Below are 6,168 nucleotides of genomic sequence, written 5' to 3'. Positions count from 1 at the left end.
GACCCGGAGCTGGCTCAGGGCCAGCCCCACGGTACAGGGCGGCAAGGCGGGGGTGGGGTTGGGGGGGAGGGGGGGGGACTGTTAGGTAGGATGCAAGCGCCGAAGGGAAGGAAGGGACCATAACGTCCAACTTTCTTGGTTTACAGATGGGGAAACTGAGACCCAAAGGAGCAGCCAGGCACCCAGAGATGCCCGGGCGCTGCGCTGGGAGGGGAGGAACAGCCATCACCAGCAGCCCGCGGCCACTGCGTTTCCGTAGTGTAGTGGTTATCACGTTCGCCTCACACGCGAAAGGTCCCCGGTTCGAAACCGGGCGGAAACAGCTGTTTTTCTCATGAAATTAATTACTTAAAAATCCATTTTAGTTAATTTTAAATTTTTCACGACCTCGGGGCCGGGGCGGGGGTGGGGTGGGGTTAGTTGTCCGATATCCTAGAATGGGTTGAGGACAGGGCCAGGATCAGAACCAGGACCCCTGACCGCCTGTTTCAGCTTTTCCTCGCAGAAAGTCGTGATGGGAGGTGCAGGGATAGCCTGGCCCATCCCTAACCCCTAGGGGCAGGGGAGGACGGAGGTGACACCCGTGGAGATTGTGGGGCACAGCCTGAGCCCAGGAGCGTGGGGTCCCCGTCCTCTCCTCGCCCTGCGCGTCCTGCACTGAAGACTTTCTCACGGACGGGAATGAAGGAAACCTGCCCTCCCAACGAGTCCTGGGCGTCCAGCTGCCCTCATGCTGCCCCCCTTGAATGTCCGAGCCCTGGGGATCCCTGCCCAGCTCCTGCCCGCGGTCCTCCCAGACTTGCCCCTTCGCATGGGCTGTGGTCCAGGAGATTCTGTCCTTGTTCTGTGACCCCGCCCCTTTCAACCCTCGGCTGTGACTGATTGGTGCATGAATGCCTACCTGGTCCAAGCGGGCCAATCAGATCCTTGTCTGGGGATGGGCGCTAAGGCCAGGTAAACTTGTTGACTGCAAAGCCGCTGCCTGCACTTTCACTGCTGTTTGTACAAAGGAGGAAGCAGGGAGCGGTGCAGGGGAGAGGAGAATGAAGTAGCCATGAAATGATACGCGGGGAGGGGCAGGGGAGCTGTGCGTGCTCCCGGGGATGGCCACGCTCGCTCTTCCTCGCAAACATTTATCCTTAGGACAAGTCCTGACTTTGTTTCAATTGGCCTGAGAAATTGCTGCTTCGCACGGGCCAATGGCCTTATTTAAGGCACTTACATTGAAAAACGTCAAAGGAAAGTGCCGCAGAGCCCCAGGGTATGTTGGTTTTATTGTCATTGTTGAAAGTGACATATCCCAAAGCACAGAGCTGTGTCCTGGGAGTGTCCCCAGTGGAAGCATAAGGTCATCTGTCACTCCGCCTGAAAACACTGCGTAGTGGAGAGGGCTTCTCAAAGAAAAAATTTGCTTTGAAAAGGACTTGATTAAATTTGGATTTGTCCGGTGGTGTGCTGACAACTGGGTCTTCAGAAATCCAAATGTATACGTTATAGATGTGCATATGTTTATTATAAATTAGATGTGTTATGTTTATTATAAATTTTACTGACAAAAAGATGTGTAGCACACAATTTACAAATAACAGCACAATCTATAATAATAAAAGCGTAATATGCTAATTAGTTCAGGTGTCCTTCCTGACCAAGCCTGGGGTTATGAGGGAAGCCCAGGTCCCAGGTGCCAGAGGCAAGCCAGTGCCAGCAGCCGGGGCAAGGGAGGCCTACTCTTGCACGAATTTTGTGCATCGGGCCTCTAGTGTATGAATTCTTGATTGTAAACCCCGTATAACCAATTGGTTCTCACAGATCAGTTTTGTTAATTTTTGCCAAATTCTTGTATCTGAAGTTAACTTATAGTTGTAATTCATCCAAACTTTGAAATGGAGTCACATTCCAGTCTAACTCTTTTCCCAAAACATTTATTGTCATTAAATCTGATCCATAATGTATTGTTATACAATTTCTCACTCTCCTATAAATATACTCATTAAACTGAAAGCTCTTTCAGCTTCAGCATTTGAGTTTAGTCTGCACTATAAACATTTTGCCTATCACTTTCTTTTTAGTCTCGAAAGTCAACAAAACAACAAATCAAGTTCTGAACACAAAGTTGAGAGGATAAGTGCTGAAGCATAGCCTATGTCCAAGCCTCACTATACAGATACCATACATGTAGATGAACTCAAAGGAATAGGGAATAGTAAAATGTAGTAAAATCTCTAGGAGATGAGGAGTTTTGAGTGCTTTATTTTAATGTAATTTATTTAATTGTTAATTTATGCAATTTAATTTTCTAAAAATTCTCACCTGAGGATATATTTTTATTGAGTCAAGAGAGAGAAAGAGAGAGAAACATCAATCAGTTGCTCCCTGTACACCCACTGGCTGGGGGTTGAACCTACAACCTCAGTATATGCTTTCACTGGGAATCGAAACTGCCACCTTTTCAGCCATAACCGGTTTGGCTCAGTGGATAGAGTGTCGGCTTGTGGACTGAAAGGTCCCGGGTTTGATTCCAGTCAAGGGCATGTACCTTGGTTGCGGGTATATCTCTGGTAGGAGGTGTGCAGGAGGCGGCTGATCGATGTTTTTGACTCTCTATCCCTCTCCCTTCCTCTCTGTAAAAAATCAATAAAATATATATTCTATAAAAAAAGAAACTGCCACCTTTTGGTGTATGGGACGACACTCCAACCAACTGAGCCCCCTGGCCAGGGCTGTGCAATTTAATTTAATAATGATTATTCAATAACTTGCGTGCCAAATTTCTGAACTTGTAGCAGTTGGCTTTTGCGAGCTGGCGTGAGCTAGCTTTGCTGCACTGTTGGACGTGTCTCCACCTGAGAGCATCCATGGGACATTGTCAACAAGAGTCTCCATGACCAGAGAGACTATGGTCAAGCCATGTGCTCTGAGAAAATGTGAGCTGGTTTGTGCCCGGGAGCAGAGGAAGAAACCAAAAGCAATGACTCTATCAAATTCTTGTGGGTGCCTCTTCAGTGCACTCAGGGTCAGGGACAGTTCTGAGGGTCCTCTGTCTCAGAGGTGATGGAGGAATGCACCACTTTGTCCACCAGAGGGCGCAACAGAGCCCACATAGGAGTGTGGTCAGCTCACTGAGCCTCCAGCCTTGATTTATCCGTACTTGGGCCAGACAGAAAAAACCCAGACGCTGGGAAGAGAGGGACCTGCCCAGGTCACCCTGAGAGCCAGGGACAAAGCTGGCACTTGAACCAAGCCTCCAGACACCAGTCAGGTAGGTGCAGTCCCCAGGTGGCTGAGTGTGGCCTGAGAGCGTGGCTTCTCCATCGCTTCAGGATCTGCAGCCCTCAGCGAAGGCCCTCTTGGGTTCGGCTGTGCTGAGCCACACCCCTGCCCAGCATGGCATCTCACCTCTGCCTGGGACACCCACCAGTGCTGAGCCACCCCCGCCTCATCCCCGCTCTGTCCAAGGGCCGCCATCTTCCCTGCTGGCCCCTGTCATCAGCAAAGGGTCTTTGTGGTTTAGGAAACACTTCTGTGCTCTCTGCTTACCTGCTTTGTTCGTGTGGAGAAGAGGGTGGGACTGGGGTCAGACGAGGTAGGCTCCAGTAAGCTACTCAACCTGAGACCAGGTTCACGCAGTGAGCAAAAGCACCGTATGCGCTCCAGGTGTAACAGAACTTTCTTCTTCTTCAGCCGGAATTGTCCATCTCTCTCCACCTCTGGGTTATCCAGGAAGACGCAATATCGTTCTGCTGAGCTGGGGGTCACACTGTGGTTTGGGGTCATTCTGGAAGGTCCTTCTCTGGGCTCTGGCTGCCATCCCCAGGGCTCTCACCACTCGCTCCATCCCTCTTCCCCCTCCAGCCTGGGGAGGTCTTTAATCTGCCTACAGGCCACCTGCTTGTCTTGGGAGGGGGAGAGAGACAAACAGGTCAATTACATCAGCACGGATTTCTGGGGTGCCTTTGGTGTCCCAAGCACTGTTCTAGGTCCAAGGCTGCTGCTATAAAGGCAGACACAGCCCCTGGTGTCTCTCAGGGGGAGCTGGAGGGGGCAGGTGGGGATGGTCATAATGGCTACCATTTATGGAGCTCTACTCTGTGCCGGGTGCTGTGTCCTTTCATTCACATCTTGCAACAACATAATGACATGCCGCTATTACCCCCATTTTATAGGCGGGGAAATAAGGGCAGAGAGAGAGGTTCAGTGAGTTGCCCAAGCTAGTAGATAATAGGGTTGGATTCGGACCCAGAGAGTCTGAAAATTAAACAAGGTCATGGGGTCGAGAAGGGCCGGTGCTGCGTCCAGCTGAAGACATAGCGCTTCCTGGATGAGGAGGTGGCGTGGGGGCTGAGACGTGCCCAGTGGGGAGCAGCCATGCCTGGATCTGGAGAAGAGCAGTGCAGGCAGAGAGAGCAGCAGTGGCCCTGAGAGGAGAATGGACTCGACTGACCAAGGACTGAAAAGAAAGCTGCCGTGGGAGGAGCGTGGCAATGAAGGAGGGAGAGTGGTAGGCGGTGAGCGAGGGAGGAGAGGCACCGGATCGGCAATATGACTCCGGCCCTGGTCGCTGTGGCTCAGCTGGCTGGGTGTCATCCCAGGCACTGAAAGGTTGTGGGTTTGATCCCTGATCGCTGCCAGGGCACATGCCCAGGTTTTGGGGCTCATCCCTAGTGGGGAAGGGGTTCAGAGGGTGGTGGATCCATGTTTCATTCTCATGTCGATGTTTTTCTCTCTCCCTAACCCTTCTTCTCTCTAGAGAAGTCAAGTAAAAATCTTTTTAAAACCATCCCCAAAACAACAAAAAAAGAAGCTCCAAGGAGGGTTTGCAGATACCTGGGCCTCTTCCCTGGAGCTGGGCAGGGCCCAGCCATATTCCATAAACCCCAAGAGGTCATTATCTCTCTGCCCCTGCTGTGGCCTCTTCTAACCTCTCCTTGGTCTGGGGACCGTGATGACCAGCCAGCTTCCTGGTGGTGGTGGGGGCAATGGTGGGCTGGAGGGGAGGACCGGAAGTGCTGGCCCTGAGCCAGAGGCCCTGAGATCTGGCTCAGTGGTGGCAAAGCCACGACACTTGGTGTCATTAAGGTCACCAATGACACCAATGACACCAATGCTCACCTGAGCCACGCTGTCGCATTGGCTCCCCTTAACTTCCTGGCCTAACCTCTCCGACCTCTACCTTGACCTGGGAGAGGCGCCTGTGAGGGTACTAATAAAGCTTTTCCCCTGAGTCCCCACACCTCCTCCTTCCTGAGACCAGGCATTGCCCCCATGCCCCCCTCCCCCCACATCCTAGGGGTTCAGCCGAGGTCAGTGCAGCCGCATTTCCCAGGCCTCCTGGCTCTGCCCATAAGGAATTGACACAGACGGTGCCTTTGCCCACGGCGCCCCCTCTGCTTGGCCTGTCCTGTCAACTTTTGTTAATATTGGAAATTCCTCCTACCACGGTGCGCATAAAACGTCTAAAAGGATATCAACAAAATGGAATTATAAATGATTTTATTTTCTTCATTATTAATGTGTCATCTGAGCTTTCTTTGTTGTTGTTAAGCCCGAGGGTATTTTTACATTGATTTAATTTAATATATATATATATATATTTCAGAAAGGAAGGGAGAAGCTTTCCTTTTTGGTTTAGTTTTTTGTTAATCCTCACTAGAGGATATTTTTTCCATTGATTTTTTAAAAAATTTTATTAGAGAGAGGGAGAGACAGAAAGAGAAACATGGATGTGAGAGATACACATTGATTGGTTGCCTTCTGCACACACCCGGACTGGGGCCAGGGATCAAACCTGCAAACCAGGTATGTGCCGTTGGCCGAGAACTGAACCTGAGACCTTTCGGTTTGGGGAATGACACTCTAATGGTTACAGCGCAGTGAGTGTGTGTGTTTGTTTTTAATAACTCCCCATTCCCTGTCTTCCCCAGGCCCTGGAACCCCCCTTCTACTTTCTGTCTCTGTGGGTTTTTCTGTAGGGACCTCGTCTAAGTGAATCACACAGTATTTGTCCTTTTGTGTCTGGCTTATTTCACTGAGCATCATGTCTTTGAGGTTCATCCACGCGCTAGCATGTGTCAGAACCTCATTCCTTTGTAAGAATGAATAATATCCCATTGTATGGACGTGCACTAGGTGGCTTTGAGCTTCCTTCAGCTCCAGCATTGTAGGATTCTC

The 6,168-nt window shown here is 50.6% G+C and overlaps 1 non-coding gene across 1 annotated transcript; it reads left to right on the top strand.

Annotated features, from left to right (window-relative positions):
* The first annotated feature begins 249 nt into the window (after positions 1 to 249).
* Positions 250 to 322, top strand: TRNAV-CAC. Its single transcript has one exon. It is a non-coding gene; the product is annotated as a tRNA-Val (tRNA).
* Positions 323 to 6,168: the final 5,846 nt, after the last annotated feature.

The sequence above is a fragment of the Myotis davidii genome, unplaced genomic scaffold (genome assembly GCF_000327345.1).
Source record: "Myotis davidii unplaced genomic scaffold, ASM32734v1 scaffold1422, whole genome shotgun sequence".
NCBI classification, from domain to species: Eukaryota; Metazoa; Chordata; class Mammalia; order Chiroptera; family Vespertilionidae; genus Myotis; species Myotis davidii.
The sequence above is the reverse complement of the archived record's forward strand: the minus strand, read 5'-3'. Positions and strand labels throughout refer to the sequence as shown.